Source organism: Meriones unguiculatus, chromosome 1 (assembly GCF_030254825.1).
Source record: "Meriones unguiculatus strain TT.TT164.6M chromosome 1, Bangor_MerUng_6.1, whole genome shotgun sequence".
Taxonomy (NCBI): domain Eukaryota; kingdom Metazoa; phylum Chordata; class Mammalia; order Rodentia; family Muridae; genus Meriones; species Meriones unguiculatus.
The window spans coordinates 196,191,207-196,212,262 of record NC_083349.1 but is presented as its reverse complement, the minus strand read 5'-3'; the positions used below and the strand labels follow the sequence as shown (position 1 = coordinate 196,212,262).

The following is a 21,056-nucleotide window of genomic DNA, read 5'->3' as shown; positions in this document are numbered from 1 at the left end:
GGAGGCCAGGGTCTAGCAGGTGTCCTGCTCTATCCGTTTCTGCTTTATACAGGGTCTCTCACTGAGCCTGCAGCTAAGGTGGCAGCCAGAAGGCTCCAGCCATCCCCCTGTCTCTGCTTCTTAAGTGCTGGGGTTATAGTTCTGCAGAAGGGGCACACCTTGCTTCTTTTGTAGGTGCAGGGGATTTGAACTCAAGTCCTTATGCTTGCTCAGCATACGCTTTTACCCACTGAGCCATCTCCCCAGCCCTCCTTATAAGGTTTAAAGGAGGTCATTCCTATAAAGCACTTGAATAATTAATGCCTGACATATTAGGATTGAAATTGGTTGAATAAATTATATTTAAAAAATGATTATATTCTTCTATTTGCAGAAAAATTGAAACTCTAAGGAGGACAGTAACCTGTCCAAGGTTACAATTAGAAAATGACAGGATTCACAGTTCTAGCTCATGTTATTACCCCTAGTTCATGAATTATAAGGACTAGATAGAAAGAGAAACTTGAATGTCCTTGAGAGAGAGGGAGGGAGGGAGGTGGAAGGAAGAAAAGGAGGGAGAAAAAAAAGAAGGGAGGGAGGAAAGGAGAGAGGGAGGGAGGAAAAGAGGATTGTTCTAAGTCAGAAGAGAAGCCCATCCTTGAAGATCAGCAATACCAGCAAATGATTAGGGTGGTGGGTAGAGAATGAACCAGGCCCCAGCCTCATGCTGGTCTAGGGCCGATGGGCTATCAAAGAACCCTGACTAAGGCCATTGGTCACAGCAGGATAGACTCATGACCAGAAATGCTGTACCTAAGCGTGGTAGTGTGCCTGTGGTGGCGTGCCTCCTTCAAGAGTCAAGCCCCAGGACAAAGTAGGCCCAACCTCTGGGGCTTGAAGGGGTCCCCAGCCTCCCAGAGGACTCACTGAGCAGTTGCCCAGCTCAGGGGACCCGACCCTGCTCCTTGGCAGGTCAGGCACATACAGGACAGAGAGCAGAAGGTTCCAGCTCTGAAGTATAGCCCTGTCACCAGTGCAGGACAGCTGGGGCACGTGCCTCCTTGGGGTCTCTGCTCAGCATGGCGTGCTCACACTCCTGCCCAAGCCTGACTCCAGCTCCCAGACAGCCAGGTGCCAGGACAGGCTTCTGCTGCACATACCTCAGTGCCCAACGCCTGACCAAGAACTGTGCAAGCTCAGTGTTCCTGAAGAGAACAGCGCCTGGTGTCTCCATGTTCTGGAGGCCAGTAAGCACAGAAGTGCTGGTTGTCTCAGGAAGCAGTGTGCTCAGCAGCTGGAGTCCACAGCTTTCAAATGGAGCCTGAGCCTCTGATTCTGGAGTTCTTTTATAAACAAAAACTGTGTGTGTGTGTGTGTGTGTGTGCGCGCAGGCATAGATATATAAGTATCAGATGACAGCTCTCAGGAGCCTGTTCTCTCCTTCTACCATGAGGGCTGAGGCTTGAACTCAGATTGTCACACTTGCTCACAAGCTCTTTTACCAGCGGAGTCACCTCCCTGGCCCTGACTTCGTTTTTAAGCCATTTTGCAGAGAGCAGAGTGCTTGTGACCAGTGCTCTCTGCCTAATGACTTTATGGATGCACGCTCAAGTTCAAAACTAGCACAACACGGCATAAAGGGGGAAGAGATGAAGAGACAGGGTGGGAAATGGAGGTGGCAGAACCCAGCACTTTCCTCCCCAAATCTTCCTCACTTCTGGGGTTTCTAAGCTCAGCCACTATAGCCCCAGCAGGCTGGGCTGTGACAAAAATCCATTTTGTTCCAAGGCTCAAAGCACATCACACAGCCTTGGACGGGCGGGTGCAAAGGGAGGGATGAGTTCCCGCTGCCTTCTAGAATTGTCTTTGGATTCCATAATTGTTGGCTCTGAAAATGTCAGAGGCTCAGAGAAGCACAGAGGCAGCTGTTTGGAAGACAGGCAGACAGCAGTGAAGGGAGTCAAGGCCTTCATTACTCTAGGGACCAGAGCCTGCAGAAAGAGACAGTTTAATGAAAAGGTGCTGTCAGGAACTAATCGTGTGGAGGGCAGCTCATGCAGGGAAGCTTTCTTTCTGCCCCCTCCCTTTCCACTCAGTCAGGAGTGCCTGTCCAGCCCTGCAGTCTCTGTGACCAGGGGGCCTGAGGGTCAACCCCCCCCCAGGCTGAGCTGGTGGGAGGCACAGTGAGCTGTGCTCTGGTGCACAGGCCACCTCCTATAGGTCTCCCGCTGGCTGCCTGGTTTGTCCATCCACACTGAATCTGCTCTTTTTGCTCCACGTCATACTTACTAGAAGGATGGAGACCATTGCTCTAAGAAGACAATGAATTTGTAGTTTTATTTTTAAAATACTTTAAATGTATGTATTATGTATGTATGTTTGGAAGAGTAGCTTTATCTGCATGCCATGGCACACGTTTGAAGATAAGAAGGCAACTTGAGGGGGTAGATGCTCTCCATCCCCCACATGGGTCTTGGGTATCCAACTCAAGCCATTCCCGGGCTTGGTGGCAAGTGCCTTTATCTGCTGAATCATCTCATTCGTCCCCATGTGTAATTTTTCATGCTATTATGTTTGACCAAGGCAGTCTGTGGCTGAGATTAAGAGTTTAATTTTTGGAGAGAGAAGAGTATTTTCTTTGACAAGTAACTTCGAATTCACCTTTCAAACCAGCCTTCCCTCTCAGTGTTGTTAAGGTCCCACAAATGTAGGCAGCTATGAAATAACTTGTCCTTGGTCAGAGCTCCTGTCAGAGAGGAGATCTGAGCCAAGCAATGTGGCCTCAGATCCAGCCTGCACACTCTTCATCTAGTCTGACCTCCCTGAGCTTGGCGAAGCTTGGCGTTCTGCAACCATGAGGGTCCCTGTAGACTGCTCACCTGTCTCTTGATCCCTTAACCTCATCTTTAGCACCCAGGCACCATTCCAACGCAGCTGGGATGCCCCCTGTAGCTGCTCTCCCTATCGATCTGAGTCAGGAGCTACCTCCACCTACACACTCAAACACACTGCAGTCCTGAAGGATCTCAGGGCAAAGGTGACCTCTCCCCAGTGTGGGGGCGTTCCACACCCGGTAGAGCCCAGGCCTGGGAACTGCAGGGTGCTGGAAAATCTGCAGCAGAGCTGTGCTTCAATGACAGTGCTGGCCCCACAAGACAGAAAGGGGTCCTCAGAAGTGCTCTGGCCCGGCAACAGGCCTGGCAGAGATCAAACCATCTCAAAGAGCCCCTTTCCTGGTGCAGTCTGCCCACTGTCACTGGGAGGGAACGCGCTGTGCTTCATGTCCCTGCCTTTCCCAGCCAGCTTTCCTGATGGGTGGCTTTCCCCACTGGAGGAAATCCATGAAGCTGTGAAGGGATCCTGAGCTGGAGATGCTGGAGGACTCCGTCCTGAAAGTAATAGGTTCTGTCAACACAGATGGGCGAGGGATGGAGAACTGTGGCTCTCGGTGACTGCCAGGTTTACAGGCTACATCAGGGATGCAGATGCAGCTGCTGAGTGGGGCTCTGGCCACCCAGGGACAGTGTCCAGCTGGGAACACAGGGTAAGGTCACAGCTCTGGCCATCATCTGTCTGGGCCCCAAAGCCTGATTGATGTGGAAGGAGAAAGAGGAGGGAGGGGAAAGAAAGCCACCATGGTTCTGCTCAAAGTATGAGGTGGGTGCCGCGTGAGCCACCTTACACACTCCACCTGCAGTCTCCAGGGCAGCCAGGACCGAGCCCTGGTACACAGAGGAGGTGGCTGCAGTGACACCCTGCTGTGAGGTTGGATGGCTGGAGAACAGCAATAGCAACAAAGCCACTAATACAGTTGAGCCTAGGGGCTGGGGAGATGGTGAAGTCAGCAAAGTCCTTGCCTTGCGAGCGCAGAGACCTGAGTTCAAGCCCTAGAACCCACGTAAAATAAGGAGGAGGAGGAAGAGGAGGAAGAGGAGGACGAGGAGGAAGAGGAGGACCTCCTCAGCAGGTAGAAGCATGTGACACACAAGCCTAATAACCTGAATTTGAAGCTGGTGCCCACAGTGGACAGACCTAACTCTTGAAAAGTTGCCCCCTGACTGTAACAGAAATGACATAGCTCACTTGCTCCCGTACACACACACACACACACTACTCCTTTAAACTTTACAGAAACCATTTCAGTGGCATTATTGTCCCCATTTTACATCAAGGAAACTTGGCACTGAGTTCTGCAATGCCTACACGTTATCACCTGCCCAGACAGCTTTACTCTTCATGGCACAGAACTGTCATGAGGACCAGGTGGCAGAAAGTGCTGCATAGTTTCCAGGAGAAAGACAATGACCTTTGCTTCCTCCCACCCAGAGAGGCCCCCTATGGAAGGATTTCATAGCTGGTCTTCGGCCTCATGATTGTCAGGAGGAGGGACCACAGGATCACAGCTTTGATAGCTCTGAGCCTGCCGTCTGCACCCCTGCATTGCAGAGCAGGTCCGTTGGTTGCTGCCTTACCTGCACAGGATCTGGTTGTGGCGGAGGGCAGTTAGCCTGACTGTGAGCTGAAGGGCTGGGGGTGGTTAGGCTCACTTATGGCCTCTGCACCCCCATGGAAGTGGGATAAGGGGCTCCTGAAGTGCAGAGAACACCTGGCAGGGATTCTGGACAGATGAGTGGGTTGGGGGTTGGGGCTGGATCATCAGGAGGTGTGGAATGGATGCTGAGAAAGGTCAATAGATTGAAGATGAAGGCTTGGAGGTAAGAAGGACTGGAGAGGACGCTGGAGTGGTAACGCGCTTGCCTGACAAGTATGGGGACCTGAGTTCCATACCTAGAGCCCACGTGAAAAAGCTGGTCACCACTCCTTCTCTGAGCTGGGGGCAGTCAGCCTGGCCTCCCCGGATAACCCCAGGCTAGTAAGGAATCCTGCCTCAAAAACCAGGGGGAAGGCACGGGAGAAACAATACCAGAGGTTTCCTCTGGATCCCACAGGTACGTGAACACACACAGTGCTAAAGAGGGGCCGAGAAATAGACACAGAGAAAGAAATCGTGCATGTGGGGGATGGGTACGGGAAGAGGAGAAAACCAGACATGGAGTCACTGTTCCTCCTGACACTCTTAACCCAAAGGTCAAGGGAGCCTGTGGCCCTCAGCCACTGTGCACCCTGGGGCACTTCCCTCTGTTGAGGATGGTCCTTTCTACCAGGGGACCAAACAGAATGGGGCCAGCAGGACAAACTTCAGGCCACGAGTTTAACATCACAGACTGCAGTCTACCCTGGGCCTCCAAAGCGCTGTTAGGAGTGCTGTCCAGGCACTCTGCCCCCCAGCCTGGAGGAAGCAAGGCAGAGAGGCTTCACTGTACACTCAAAGGGCCACTGATGGCTGAGCATTGCCCAGCACCTTAGCCCCCAGCAGAGATGAGTTGGGTCTGGGCAGTGGCCCATCACACAGGCCCCTGGCCTTCTGCTCTAGGGAGTGAGTCAAGGAGAGTCCCTGGGTCCCCGGAGGCTAGTGGGTAACGTAGTCCTCCTCTGAGGTCCTGAATAAGTCCTGGAGGGTCCTGCCTCAGAGTGCTTGGGATGTGGCAGGGAAAGGAGTTCACAGGGACATTCATTGTCTTGCACAGGGCAGGACACAGAGTGTCCGATTCCCTCCCCTCAATCCTTCAGCCAGGCTTTTAGGGCTCAGGCCTGCTGGCAACAAGCCAGCACAGAAGATGCTTAGGTACCAGAACAGCTCTGGGGCCAGGGCTGGTGCTGAGCTACGCCTCTGTGGGCAGACGAACTGCTCTGGGTTCCCATCCTTTCTGCTCATCCATCCATCTCTCACTGAGGGCCACACAGTAGAGAGGACCAGGCTTTGGAAACCTTGCCCTCGGGCTGACCATACACTACCTTTCCTGGTCCAGTCGTCTGGCATGCTGGAGGAAGCGATCTGGCCTTCTTTGGGAAGTCTTCTTGGAAGTAGCGGGGTAGGAGACTTCCTCTGTCAGAATCCTAAGTCCACTGCTGACCGCCCAGCAGAGAGATCAGCAAAAAGTACACCAGAAGTGTGTTCTCTCGGCGTGGGTGAGGGAAACCTCAGACGCTCTGTGAGTACGTGTCTGCACACATCCCCTGGAGGGGCGGCAAGCTGAGAGCAGTGTCAAGGGAGGATTCAACACAGCAGGCGAGTTCAGCGGGAAGTCACAGCACGTAAGAAGCCAGGTTTACAGGCTTGCGTGCCACTGTGCCAGCTTTGATGGAGGCCCAGCACAAGAGCAGGGCCTTCAGATTCATGCCCAAACTCCCAAGATTCCCCAGTTTGAAAACCTGTTCCTTAAGTGTTCCTTCCCGGCCACGGCGTAGGGCTGGCTGTGGTCAGCTGCAAGGCCCAGCTGTGGCAGGGAAACTCCCACACTGCCTCGATATCTATGCCTTCTACCTCCCCCTAAACCTTCTCCTTCATTCTCTGCAAAATCCAGGCTCCACAGTCAGGCTGGAAGAAGGAAGAGACTGTGCAGAACTGAACTGACAGCTCCACTGCTTTCAGCAACTCAGTGTGGCCCCAGGTAAACTTCTTAACCTTTCTGGGCCTCAGCTCCTTTGTATGTGGAAGGAAGCTGCCGTTACTATTTCACAGGGATGTATAGCTGAGACGTGGCAATGTTCAGACAGTGCCGAGCCTGGTGCTAACTGGCCCCCACTAGGGCTAAGCAAACTTTGGCTGCATTTAAAAGCTGTTATAAAGTACTTGGCAGTGGTATAGACATGCCACAAATAAGCACCACACAAGTATAAATAATTATTAATTATTATGATGAGTAATCACGGTTATTGTCGATGATAAACGTGAGAAAAGCTACTCAAACACCAGCTTCCCCACTCAGTCTGTGTAGACAGACATCACTCCTCAACCATGGCTATTCATCTTGGGATCCAGAAAGCTAGTCACAGCAGACAGACAGGTGCACTTCCCCTGGGTCCCCTGAGCATCTCCGCCCAGCTAAGTGGCACTGAACCAAAGCCATCCTGTCTGGATGTTCAGGTTCTTCACTGCCCTTTTGCCTCTGGGGGGTTAAATGTTTTCAGACACTAGCTGAACTGGAGCATCCCTTGGTGCCTGTGCTTTCCTTGAGTCCTGGTCCATGGACAAGGAAGCCAGCCTGAGTTGGAGTGACCTAAAAGCATCCTGGACCTGCCTCTAGAGCTCTGCTTCTGAGATGAGGTCAGACGGGGAAGGAGAGACCTCTCTTTAGCCTACAACTCTTTATTATATATTTTTTTATTTATTTTATGTGTGTGCACGTTTTGTTTGCGTGTATATATGTCCATCATATATGTCCTGGTGCCTGTAGAGGTGAAAAGGGGCATTCATTACCCTGCAAACACAAATTGTAAGGTACCGTATGGGTCCCCTACAAGAGCAGCAAGTGCTCCTGACCACTGAGCTATCTAGCCCCTGTGTCTGCAACTGTTACTGACATCCACAACAAGACCCACCCGGCCAAGCTCCCCACCCACCATTAAAGGAGCTCACTTCAGCTGGGCAGTGGCGCACACACCTTTAGTCCCAGCGCTTGGGAGGCAGAGGCGGGCAGATCTGAGTCTGAGGCCAGCCTGGTCTATAGACTTCCAAGACTACACAAAGAAACCCTGTCTCAAAAAACTTCAAAACAAAACAATTGCTCACTACATATCCAGATAGGTGGGTGAATGGGTAAATGGGAGAGGTGCTATTTCCTGTGTCTGTTTATTTCCTGCATCTGAAGCTGTGGACACTGGTCCTATTGTTAGGTTGCCATGCTCAGGGCCGCTACCCTTCACCCAGTCCCAGGGCCAGGTATCAGAGCAGAGTAGAGGGGAGCATCCCTCTGTCTAGGAGACTACTGACATTACCCCAGCCCAAGGCTGTTCTACTCACCCTTCCCACAGAGAAAACCTCTTGACCACGGTTCCCCTCCGCTCCCCCTGCCTCCTGTGTGGCCTGGTGCTTCTGCGTATGGGCCCAGGTGGCAAGGCACGGTGTGGTTGGCTTGCCCCCATATTCTCGAAATTAGGGGTGTCCAAGGGGTTTCCCCACGGCACTCATCTTGCCTTCGGATCACCATGTGTGAAAACTTGTAAAACCTGTATCTTAAAATAAGGAAGGGAAAGGAAAGGAAGGAAAGAGGGAGCGAGAAAGTGAGGGAGGAAGAGAAGAAAGGAAGGAGGAAAGGGAGGGAGTAACGAAGGCAAGAAAGGGAGGAGAGGAAAAGGAGGAAGTAAGTGGATGGAGAGAGGAGAGGGAACAAAGGAAGGAGGGAGGGAGGAGAAAAAGAGAAGGAGGAAGGGAGGGGAGGGTGAACAGGGCCTTAATTTTCCATAGGGAACACCTAACCTGTGGCCGCCTCCTGCTTTGAAAGAGGCCCTTTCTGGAATATTCTGGATGGTTACAAGAACGCCCCACCCCAGGGCCAGCTGGTAATTAACACAACATGTTTCCACCATCTGTGGGGACAGAATGACTGGATGAGAAGTCTGGCCTTCCACTCATGACGGTGGGTCCAGGAACAGCTGACCTAACCTCTCTGCGGTGCCTGTGTCTACCTTCCAGTGTTTGCTACAACGAGCTGCTGTGCGTCCAGCCTGGATCCTGCAGAGAGCACTCACTCCACTCCATAAACAGCGAGTGCTGCCTGTCCTGAACCCTGAACCCTGAACCCTGATTGTCATCTGGTAGAGGTACTGTGATAATGCGTCATAAAGATCTTTCTCACTCAAAAACCCTGTCTGGGTCTCTTGGGACTCATGTTCTCTGCCGCCTAGAGACACTTAACTTCTATGTTCAGGGTTCAAGGCTCAAACCCCCCACTTCCCCTTCACTTCCCACTCCCACCACCCCCCAGCTCCCACCACCACCCACTCCCATCCCCCCACCCCCCTAACCCCCGCTGCAAACTTCAGCACCGGCCTGGATTTTCACAGCCCCTGCTCTGGGCCTACGCTGACCCTTCCTGAAGAGGAGCTGTTTTCCCCTGCTGATTCTCACATGAGAAGGGGACGACCCTGCCACTGGAATGGCCTTCCAATCTCCTCGACTCCCCTGACACCGTCACTCCGGGAAACCCAGCTAATTTTAAAATGGCTGCTCTCGTGATGGACGAGATTAATGGATCTTGAAGAGCAGCCAGTGTACCAACTGCTCCTGCAGCCATGATGAAAGCTAATAATGTAGAAAATTCTGCCAATTCCTTTAATTCATGAATATTTAAGCCTGTGAAAAATCTGTCAGATTATATCATTTTTTCCTGGTGATTTTCCGCCTAAGTACATTCATGGCGGCCTGCCAGGTGCTCAAGAAACTTCAGCAGGAGTAAAATCATTCTTGTTGCTGTTGTTCTGTGGGCCGTCACCTCACCTTCTCCTGGCTGGATTTATCCCCCGTCTCTGGGCAGGAATCGGGTCTACTGAGATTGCCAGTGACAGCCTCTGCATTTGTATCTCAGCAGGCCTGGATTCTCCTCCTGACCCAAGGCTGGCAGAGCCCTTCAAGATCATAGCTCACGCTTTTCAATTTGTGTTCTGCGCTATCCATAAAAATAGGTGCCAGGGCCCCAGGCTCCGTGGGAGGTGTTTGGGCTGGAAAGGCTGGGTGAGCGGGCCTGTGGGATCGACACCTCTTCCATCAAGTAGTTGGCCCTGGGCATTAAGCAGTCTGCCCTAGAAAGATGAGTACATGTGTGACCCTGGCTGAAAACAACGTCCCTCAAATCTCAAAGTGGCAACAGAAAGGAAATCCCTCAAAGAGAATGAATTTGCCCACCTCACAGGACTTGAGCCAGGACCACTCCCAGGCCCATGTATGTTGTACCCCTCCCCCGACCCAAGCTCATCTGCCTCATTCTTTCTACCACATTCTAGCAGACTAGTGACACACGTCTGAGGCAAACAGGAAGTGAGGCTCAGATGGGCGGAAGCTCCTAGCCAACAAGAAAGCCATTCCAAGAGAGACCAGAGAGACAATGAGCCTGTTTAGCCACTTGAGAGGGAGGAGGTAAGGGGGAGAGTAAGGGAGGGTGGCGGGAAGGAGGGAGGTTGGCCAGCTTCAGAGATGATTATCATTCAGGGGTTGGCTGGAGGAAGGAGGGAGCTGCTTTTTATAGGCTCCAGTTCTGCGTTCTCTCCGGTTATTCTCCAAAAGCAAACCGGCTCTTTAGTCAGCTGGCAGGAGAGCCCGGCAAGCGGGCAGCTTCTGGCGGCCATGGCCCAGGTTCAAGGTTTGCTCCAGCTGGTCACGTCCTTACCAGGGCAGCAGGCATGCCCGCCCACAACTCTCTGCCAGGAGCCCAGGTCAGCCCTCATCTCTCAGGGGCCTGAGCCCATCCAAATTCAACAAGTCTTTTGTGCTCCTCCTTCGGAGGCTGTGTAATTACAGCAAACACGCAGTGGCGGCACGCAGCCATGCCGAGGCAATTGTTGAAGTATCTCAGATGCACTTGGCATTGGGTCTTGGAGAGCAACACGAAGAATCACAGCTCCAGTTGGCTCATGCTGGCCAGAAAACAAGTGAATTCAGAAGTCCTGAGTGGCGTGCTGGCTAGGCGTGGACAGCAAGGCTCTCTTCAGCTCTTTTCTTGATGATGGGTTGCATCTTACCACCAAGCTACCCAATGGATTCATAAGGCAGAACCTTAAAAATAAAAAGGACAGGCTTTCCATGTCGATAACCAGTAAACACACCAGGCTGTCACCAAAATGTGTCCCTGCTGCTTCCCAGGATGATTTCATTTTTCCTCCTTCTGTGTTCTTGTTTGAAAACTATAAATTCGAAACCATATACCATGTCCTTCAAGTACTTCTGTTCCCATAGTAGCCAGAGGACAGGGGTTAGGTGAGACCAAGCCACATTGTCCCTCTGAGAATCTATGCTCTAACCACTGGGCTCTAACAAGGTCCTATGTGCAGGCAGTCCTCAGCTCCAAGCAAGGCCTCATAGGAAGGGTAACCAAGAGCTGGTGACCACTGACTCCATGATGGGGACCCAGACGCTAACCTAGGTGTGGCTTGCTGCAGGCTTAGATGCCTCTGTGACAGCTTGGTCTTGGGGGTGAGTCCCTGTTCTGTCTGTTCCAATGCTCATCCTCCCAATACTGACCACATCCCATGCCTTGGTACTCTGTGAATGTCTAGGGGGCTTGGAGTCGCCAAGCAAGCTACGTGTGCTGTGGGGAGTGAGCGCAGCTTATACGGTTTGTGTCCCTCCCACTATTGTCACCAGAGATGGCATTAAAGCCTGAAAGGTGGACAGTTGAAGATGACCTAGACAACTGATAATCCTGCCAAGCTGCGGTTAACTGCGGCTAACCCTTAAAAGGAGAGCTGGATGGTAGTAAAGGGGCCTGGCCCAGTCTGGCCTGGGAGATCTGATGGATTATGTAAATTAGTGGGCAGAGGAAACAGTGGGAGCAATGGCCCTAGGGACAGTAAGATAGGGGCTGCCATCTTGCGAGGCCTATGAGCACCCAGTTGAGGAGGCTGTTTGAGCAGGGAACCTGCTGGAGGCCTTAAAGCCAAGAACTATTGGGGAGTGGTTATCTCAACAGAAAGGAATTGCCCTTGGTGGTTTTTAAATAGAGGTAGAATTGGGTGTGAGTTTTCAAATGATCCCCTTGGTTGCTCTGTGATCTGTGAACAAAAGGGACAGATTCCAGGAGTCCTGAGTCAGGGTCTTCCTAATGAGACACACTGCTGAAAGCAGTCACCTTACACTACCTCAAGGGTACTCTGAGGGGCTGTTGGTGATTTGTGTACTCTCAGGATTGTGGATGTGAGTTTATAGATCTAGAAATCCCACTTAGAAGGGCAGAGCGACCAAGCCATGGCTGCACAGCAAATGAACAGCCCTTGGCTCCTTTAGCAATCAGTTTCTGGCCCTCTCCCCACCAGGCCTCTGCTGCTCCAAGAAGGACCCAATATCTGGCCGGGGCCAGGCCTGCATGACTCCACCCACCTCCTCTTCCTTCCCATCCTCACACTTGAAAGGCATCCTTTGAGAAGTGTCCATGCCCCCTTCAAGCTAGCTAGGGCCAGACCCCATCTGGCCAGACTATTAGCCCTCTGTCTTCTCTCCAATTCCTATAGAGCTCATCAGAGGAGCTCTGGATCCTTTCCCCATGACACAGCCCCAGCCTGATTTTGCCTGCTCTCTAGCTTGAAGATGGATGAGTTAGCCCATCCCCAACGTGCTACAGGGTGGAGCTGCGAGGAGAATAGAGGCCACGGGCTGGAGATGACGCTCTGCTTCCTCCCCCCGATGTCTGCTTGCCAGGAAGAAAATCTCCATGAATCTTCTCCCTCTCTCTCTCTCATCCTTTCCCTTCCTCTCTATCTTCCCCCGCTCTTCATCCTCATTGATGGCAGCTGAACCTGACCTTCTGACATGACCTTGAATGCCTAGGGCTAGGCTGCTCACTAGGCTTTGGGCCACTGCCTGCTCCTCCTCACTCCTGACAGGAAAGAGAAGACCCAGTTCTTTTTTTTTTTAATTAATTTTACACCCCAATCATAGCCCCCTCCTCCTCTTCCAGTCCCAGCCTCCCTCTTCCCCTATACACCCTCCCCTACTCCTCAGAAAAGAGGAGCTCCACCACCACCACCAACCCACCAGAGCAAATCACACCAGGATTGAGAGCATCTGCTTCCCCTGTGGCCTGTCGAGGCAGCCCTGCCAGGGGGAAGTGATCAATAGACAGGCAACAGAGTCCATGTCAGAGATAGCCCCCTCTCCCCTTACTAGACGATCCACATGAAGACCAAGCCGCCCATCAGCTACATCTGTGTAGAGGGACTAGGTCCAGTCCATGCATGGTCCTTCGTTTGTGCTTCAGTCTCTGTAAGACCCCCTGGGAGCTGGTTAGTTGGTTCTGTTGGTGAGAGGACCCAGTTCTTGACCCTGCATAAGTTAAGGAGGTTGCTGGAACTCTACTGTGACAGGCACCAATACTTCAACACTGGCCATCCTATCCCTCTGCCATGAAGCACCCTTGGGGGATGGCAGGGGTAAGACAGTATCCAGGAATCCCTGAGTGCTTCCAGCCAGACACCATCCTCAGAGCGTCAGAGCCTGGTCTCAGGTCTACTCCCCAGCTTGCAACTGAGGCGATGGAAGTCTAGAGAGAGCTATGAGTCACCTCCAGTGGAAATGAGAAATCCAGCCTCCTTCTTATTATTTTGCATCATGGATTACCAAGGAACAGGAAGGATGAATTCTGTTCACCAGCTATTCTATACCAGCCAGGCCACACTACCCTGCAGAGATCTGGGCCTCAGAACCAAGCCTCTTCCAGCACCACTTTTTAGCAGCCCTATAAGACCAGGTAGAGATAGAGCCAATCAGACCCACAGCCACTCCCAAGGACACCCAATGGCAGTCCTGCTTCCCTCCTCAGGTCACTAGGCCCTCTGACAGTATCCGAGTGAGAAATCGTTATCAGCGAGGATTTAATGACTCTGACTCTTCTCGCACTGTTTTCTGAATCTTTCTTGTCAGCTCCAGCTCTTTCCCCAAATGTCTGTCCCCAGTGCAGTTTCCTCCAAGGCACTCAACCCACTACCACTGCCAAGAACCTCTTTCCTAATGCCTGACCCGTCGTCCCTCAACTTTCCCACACCCAGGACAAAATAACTGATAACAGCACATTGCTGAGGGACGGCAGGCTGGATCAACCCGCCAGCAGGCACCAGCAGGCAGCCACCTTACTCACCAAACACACATCATGAAAATTTACAGCTCAGAACACACGACGGACTCCACTAATTCATAAATATTTAATACCATCCTGCTTCCATATCCCGGGCTCCTGGGAAGAGGTTTAGGACCTATAGAAAGGAAGCCTGGGGTTCCTCAGGAGACTCTTCATCTCTGGTCTTCTCCTTAGCCCATCTATCCCTCCCCCCCTCCCCCGTCAGCCAGCCATTGACCTGAGGGCCCAGCAGGCTTCTAGCTCACCAGAGGCCTGAGGATGGTGCTGTGGGGGTGTCCCTGCGTGACCTCAGCCAATGGTTCACAAACAAGGATGGACATGCACCAAGGAGGAGTGGTGACAGGCAGAGGGAGAGACAGCTACGAGCGCAGCAGGCAGCAAGAAGGAAGGCATTGGCAAGCCTGACTGCAGGCCTGGCTGGAGATGCTATTTCTCTGGCCAGACAAAGAGTCACTCCCTTCTTGTTATCGGGTTTGCTATCAACCCACCCCTGGCTTTTATCCATGTCAGTTATACTGATTTGCTCTATGACATTGGTCATGATACAGGTCGGGGTTCCAACCTGTGCCCTAAGCTCCATCCTTCTCCAGTTTAAAATTACCCCATGGCCTCAACTCTAAAGCAAAATCAGAATGTGTGATATACGGGCTCCTAGCTCCAGTTCCCAAAGAGGCATTGCCAATTAACCATAACACGCTTCCCTGCAAGGCCATATGCAGCCTCAGAGGCCTATATCATCGTCATTATCATTGTCACCATCATCTTAGACTTTTTAACAATTCTTTTTAGATTTATTCTATTTTACATGTATAGATTTTTGCCTGCATGTATGTATAGGCACCGTGTCTATGCCTACTGCCCATGGAAGTTAGAAAGGTCTTTAGATCCCTGGAACTGGAGTGATAGATGGTTATGAGCCACCGTGTCAGTGCTGGAACTAAACTCAAGTCCTCCACAAGAGCAACATGTGCTCTTAACTGCTGAGCCATCTCTCCAGCCTTAGGTTTTTTGAGAGTCTTGCTATGTAGCTCAGGCAGTATTTGAACCTGCCATGCTCCTTCCCTAGCCTCCACAGCTGGGCTTACAGATGTGTGCCACTATGTCTGACCTCAAAATCTTTCTTTGCACAATGTTCCAAACAGCCAGGCCAGTTCATCACAGTTGCTTTCACAGTCCAATGGTCTTGCTTTAGCATCCTAAGTGTCTTCTCACCCAAGCTCCTGACAGTGTTACAGTCACGTTGAATTAGTCGTTCCCAAGATAGACCAAGTTCTCTGAGCCCTCTGTAGCCTCTGGCACAGGCTGCTCCCTCCACCCCACCCCTCTTCCCACCCAGATCCCAACCTTACCCCCCTTTGAGACATTGCTTAAATGTCACTCTATGTTTTTCCGTGCACCCTTGGGGTCCAGTGCCTATTTATGGTAGATGTCACACTGGACGGTACCCATGACGGACACAACAGAGATGGGTGACAGTTCCCTAGAGGCAGAACTATGTCTTCTCACACACATGCACACACAAACGCCTGTGCATGAACACACAAACATTAGATGCCCAGGCAGCTGTGCCAGATTCCGCCTAGTGAGTGTTCCCGCCAATTTCCCTGCCGGGAGGGAAGGATGAAGGCCAACGCCTAGAGATCATGGGACCCCACAGAACTGAGCCATACTCAAGGGGTTGGGATTCAAGGCCCCAGAGTGAGACACTCTCTAGGTCCCCTTCTGATCTCATCCTCCACACAGAAAGATGGATAGAATTAGGGACTGTGGAGCTAGGTCCATCGGGGAGGCGCTTTCTCTGTGACCACAAAAACCTGAATTCGATCCCCAGAGTCCAAAGCTATACAAAACTGGACATAGTACATAACGCTTGTGCAGGGGGAGGTAGAGACAGTTAGCCTTCCTCAAGAGTTAATGTGGGGGAGGTAGAGACAGTTAGCCTTCCTCTAGAGTTAATTGGTTGCCGACCTAGCCTCATTGGTGACTTCCAGGCCAGGGAAAGCTCTACCTCAAATAAAAATAAGGTAGATGACACCTAAGGAATGACAACCAAGGCTGTCTTCTCACCTTTACCTGCACACACACACACACACACAATCGCCTTCCTGTCTCCGGAGGGGGAAGGATACCTGTTTCTGCCTCCAGGAAGGGCCATCAGAGAGCCTGTGGCCTCTGCCTGTGGTGCTTCAAGCCTAGGCATGTCTCTGAAGCAGAAGGTTGGAAGAAACCGGCCATGGTTGGGAACCCCCAGCTCAGGGCCACTTGGTGTCAGCCAAAGGGGACATGAAGCCATTAATCCCAAAGAGAGAAAAAGGAAGCAACCAAGCCCGCCTGCCTCCCTCACCCTAACCCTGCCACTGGGAAGCCAGCAGAGTAAATCCAGTTGTTTTCTCCACTTCCTTTTCTGCCAGGCTAGCTGTGGGCTGTAGGAGGATAAATGAGGCAGAAAATTCTTCGGTGTTGTCCCTACATGGGCTACCAGCCTCTATCTGAGGAGTTCTACTCTCTATCCACATTTTCCTTCCCCAACCCCGCCATCCCTCACCTGCCCTTTGCTTCCCTCAGCCCTGTGCCCCCACTAGAGGGCCTGGCCCACCAGCCCATCACCAGAGCACAGGGCACAAGCCAGAATTGCAGCTTGCGACATGATTCATTTTGTCTGTGGACGGACTGATGCAATTGTGGGTGAAAAGTCATTGTTCAGATGGGGAGAAAATGGCTGCCACCCAGTAAGAGGTGGGGGTGGGGCTGGTATACAGCTGCAGGGACACAGCCACCTCCCCCGAACTTCGGCTTCCAAGAGCAGCACCATCCTCTATAGCTAGAGACAGAGAGAAATGTACATTTTTGGCCAGAAGAGACCTATCAGGTGGGGGAGGCAAAGCTCTTGGATGAAGGGTCTCCGGCAGGACCCAACTCTCCTTGCCCTGAAACCCTGGGGAGCTGGCGTGTGACTGCACACAATCCTGTTTTTAAACGAGCAGACAACGTGCTAGACGCCGTCGTGCTATTTTCTAACAAAGCATGATGCTCCCGCCACAACTGTGGTCTGCTCCTCTGTGGCTGCCTCTACTCCCTTTTCCTCTTCCATTCCTTTCCTTTCCGCTTTCCTCCTGTGTCATCTCCATCCTTTCTCATCACCTAATACTACTCCTCTTAGCTTCCTTTCTAGACCTCTAGATTTTACCCATGCTTATACCTACTCACATATCCACAGATGAGGGAGCGTATGTTGTCTGTCCGGGTTTGGGTCGCCTTGTTTAACGTTATAAATGGTGTAGCTGGGTCATGTGAGGAACCTCCATACTGATAATCATGAAGGTTGTACTAATTTGTACTCCCGCCAGCAGTGAATAGGGGCCCTCTTCCCCACCTTTCCAACATTTGCTGTCATTGATAGCCCCTCTGACTGGGGTGAGCTGGTGTCTCAAAATACCCCCCACTCTCAAGATATATTTATTTTGTGTTTTTATGAGTGTTTTGCCTGCATGTATGTGTATGTTCCACATGTGTGCAGTACCTGAGGAGGCCAGAAGAGGGTGTTGGATCCCACAAAATTGGAGATATACTTCACTGTGAGCTGCCATGTGAGTGCTGGGAACTGAGCCCAGGTCCTCTGTAAGTACAGCAAGTTCTCCTAACTGCTGAGCCGTCTCTCCGGCCCTTCAAAGTAGTTTTAATTTGCATTTCTCTGATAACTAGGGATGTAGAACACTTTTAAAAACACTAATTGGCTGTTTTACACAGTGTGCTGCAGGAGGCTGGACAACCATGAGCATAGGCGGGTTTCCCCAAGTGCTGTTCTTGTACCTGAGCTGAGCACTATGGTGTCATGGTGCTTGTTACCCTGTGCTAGAGTCAGCTGTGCCTGCAGAGATGAGCTTCTAGTGCCCAGCAGGCACCCAAGGAATACAGTAAACTACCCTGGAAATCTCGGCAGCCCGGCAGCCCGGCAGCCCGGCAGCCTACAGACTACAGCTTGACTTAGGGACACACCAGCTTTGGTGCTCTTCATTCACGACAGCCAGCTGTTACTGCCCATGGACACTGAGCTATCCCACTGGCTATATGACCCCAAGCTAGCGAAACCCCCTTTCTGAGTTGGTTCCCCTTCTCCAGAGCCTGGGCTCTGGAGACCAGATAATGTATCTTACAGCAACCCCCACCACGTGCTCTTCTCCAGTCTTTCTGCCCCGGGTCTTTGTTCCTAGTATGAGCCATGCTGATAAAGGCTGGGCTCGCCCCACGGAGGCCACCCTGCCTGCTGGCTGTATCTGAGCTCCAGAGGCTTCACATACCCCCATTCCACTCAGGAAGAAAACAAGGCCCAGGTCACCAAGGACACCCACAGGGCAGACCTGGAACTAGCTTCTTCTAAAACCCAAACACAAGTCTCTCCAGGAGCCAGCCACCTGCCCAACTCCTTCTACGGGGTCATCGGAAGTAATGGGCTGGAGACATGAAGCAACACATGAAGATAGCAAAGAACTCACTGTCTGGACCTGCAGGCCACAGAATCCACGAGAAACTGCTTGGCTGTCCCTCTTGCTCAGCCTGGAGGCTCCTGGAAGATTACAAAAACAACAACAAAACAACAAAAACCACAGCTTAGCCACCAGTGTACAAGCCTGACCCCTAGTGACCAAAACCTCAAATTGCATGGCCCAAAAAGTAAGGCCGTGAGGTCGTCAGGATTGGAACCATTTCCCTAACACAGACCTCAGGACGGGACCCAGCTTCCCCCTTTCTACATCAAGTGACTTTGGAACCCCAGACATCAGGGTCTTGTCTAGTCAAATCTGCCCAGATGCGGCCACTGAACCCAGATTTCCATACTTAAGACACTGTCTCTTCCAATTGTCCTGAAACCCTTGGCTTCTGTGTCACCATGCGGCAAGGGAGGTGGTCTCCGGGACAGCCCATGTAAAAAAGTGAATTAACTCATACAAATATTTTTTAAATGAAGGAAGGAGTGAGTGAGGAAGGGGAGAAACAACAATTTGAGAGTATTTGCTAACATGTGTGAGGCTCTAGATTCGATCCCCAATACTGAGAAACATATCTAAAATAAACACATCTTTTCAAAATTAAATATCTTATGTAAATAAATATATTTAAAACTGAACTTCTTGAGGAGAGTTTTCCATCTTGCCTCCAACAGCCTGCAGATCCCCAAGCTAAAGGATATGCGGGGTGAGGGGGTAGGCTGGGGCATGAGATTTTAGTGGGTAACAGGGCAGGGCATACAGAAGAACGATGGCTACTTGGAGCACACTCATCCCAAGGAAGACGGTTTCTCCTATCTGAAATTTAGGCGTCAAAGAGTGTCTCTGTTTTATCTGGCAACCTTAGACTAGACACCACTAGGAGATGAGGGAACAGTATATAGGGGGTTCCTGGAACAGCTTAAAGTTCTATTGATTAAATGATTTAAAAGAAGGAGGAGGAGGAGGAGGAGGAGGAGGAGGAGGAGAAGAAGGAGGAGGAGGAGGAGGAAACAGAGCATGAGGCCCAACAAGAAGGTGGGAGCCACTGCAGGTTGGCAAAGGAGAGTAGCCTGGTAATATGTTTGGTTTCTTGATGGTTTGTCTGTTTGTTTGTTTTTCTTACGGAATGATCCCTGACAGAACAAGGAGAAGTTGGGCTAGGGGAATCCACCTGGCTAAGGGGGTAAGGCAGGGACACGAGTATGGGAAAAAGCTGCTTGCCCAGAGGGTATCTTGGTGGATGTGATTGAATGTTCTGGACAGAGTCTGCAGCAGAGCTGGTTGGGGCTCTGTCTTCAAACGTTGCTTTCTTTGAGCCTGTGCCCTCTCTCTTACCTCAGCACGACTCCCACAGTTCTCTCTGACTACAACTGGCAGAAGCAGAAGGAAACAACCCCCCACAGGACCAAATGCCAGCCAGGAAGAGTCCACCTGGCAGCCTCCAATGGGCAAAGGTCCCAGGAGAGGCTAATATCCACGGCAGGCAGCTGGAGACCCAGGGCCCTCTCTTCTAGCTACACCCTAGACTAATTCTCCGGAAGTGAACCTCAGGAGACAGACAGCTCAGTTCCTGCTCATATTCAGTGGCTGGCAAGCTTGTCCCATGCTAGGGTCAGAGCCAAAGGAGGACAGGAGCCTGGGGCAGCACCAGGAGCGTGCCCTGCCCCCACCAGTCTTAGACGCACTTGGTAAGTTGGAGCCTCAGACTGTCCATCTCCAAAAGGATCCCCTGGTGGACATAGTCACCTGTGTGCACGTGTGTAGCAACCATGGCTGGGCTGGCCCATGATGCTTTGTCCTCATACAGGAAGACTTTCAGAGTGCAGCTTGACATCTGCCCTGCAGCTTTTCTGCCCTAGAGTCCTTAGAGCTCAGGTCTGGTGGGCAATCTGTCCTGGCATGAGAGAGACATCTGCTGATGCAGTGAGAGACAGTTTCCAGCCAAGAGAGGTTCTGTATCCCCTCTGGTCTCTCTTGCCTACGTGTGCACAAGCTACCTCATTCACAAGGATCTCCAGGGGCCTGAATTACACACACACACTCAAATAAAAATAACTGTAACTTTAAAATAAACAGGAGGAAAAAGCGCCATCAGAGTTAACGGAACTTGTTTCGTGGAGGCCGGCACCTCCCTCACCACACTTGTGGAGCACAGGAACCCACAGCCTGGAAATGTGGCAAGAGAGATGGACCTCCTCGGCCTCCCACCACTGCTCCCTGGGGAAGCTTCCTAGGTTTTCCCAAAATACCACTGGGTCAGTCCAGCCCCTTTGGTTCTGTTAGGTTCTTTGGGGATCTGAGGGAGATGAGAGAGGCATCAGGGGGAGATGGAGGTAGTGAGAAGCAAGTTGTCCATGCAGAAGCATGCATACTCTTCCTCCAAAACAATCTGGGAAAGGAATTGCACATCCCTTGGGCATAGCAGGTGGCTGTGGAGTTAGCACCAGAAGAAACTGACAAAAGGGAGGGATATAGGGGTAGGCAGTAGCAGGCAATCCCCTTGGGACATATCTGAAAGGTGGTTTCCTTTTGGACCAGGGCATCCGTCCCCTGGCTATTTTGCATCTTTAGCTATGTACTTCCCTTGGAGCAAGGGACAGGCACCAGCCATCTGGTTCTTAGAGCTGGACATGAGGGTTGCAGAAGCCAGGGGCTCTCAGAGTTCACCCAACAAATCAAAATCAAGTGTAGAGATCCCAGCACACAGGCAGTCTGCAGTTTCCTTGGGCTTCCCAACCCAGAGAGCCTGAGCACACCCATTCTCTCCCTTCTGCCCACTGGCCTAGACAAACCACAGAGCCCTGGGGCAACCCATTCATTCTCCCTTTAAAACACATCCTGGCCTCCATACTGGCCTGTAATTACTCTAATTGGCCCCCCAGGGACATCATGAGGGAGCTGCTGT

At 51.7% G+C, this 21,056-nt stretch overlaps 1 long non-coding RNA gene across 4 annotated transcripts in view; it reads right to left on the bottom strand.

The window, feature by feature from the left end:
• Nucleotides 1–9,920: 9,920 nt before the first annotated feature.
• The window catches only part of LOC132652408 (uncharacterized), a 31,606-nt gene continuing 20,470 nt past the window's right edge, over nt 9,921–21,056 (bottom strand). For 3 of the 4 annotated variants that reach the window (XR_009589948.1, XR_009589946.1, XR_009589951.1), the window contains exons 2-3: nt 18,158–18,228; nt 9,921–10,591 (exon numbers count right to left, since the gene is read on the bottom strand). This is a non-coding gene — a long non-coding RNA (uncharacterized LOC132652408). Of the gene's footprint in view, nt 10,592–18,157; nt 18,229–19,897; nt 20,040–21,056 lie in introns of those variants that run through there. The other variant, XR_009589950.1, reaches the window with a different exon arrangement.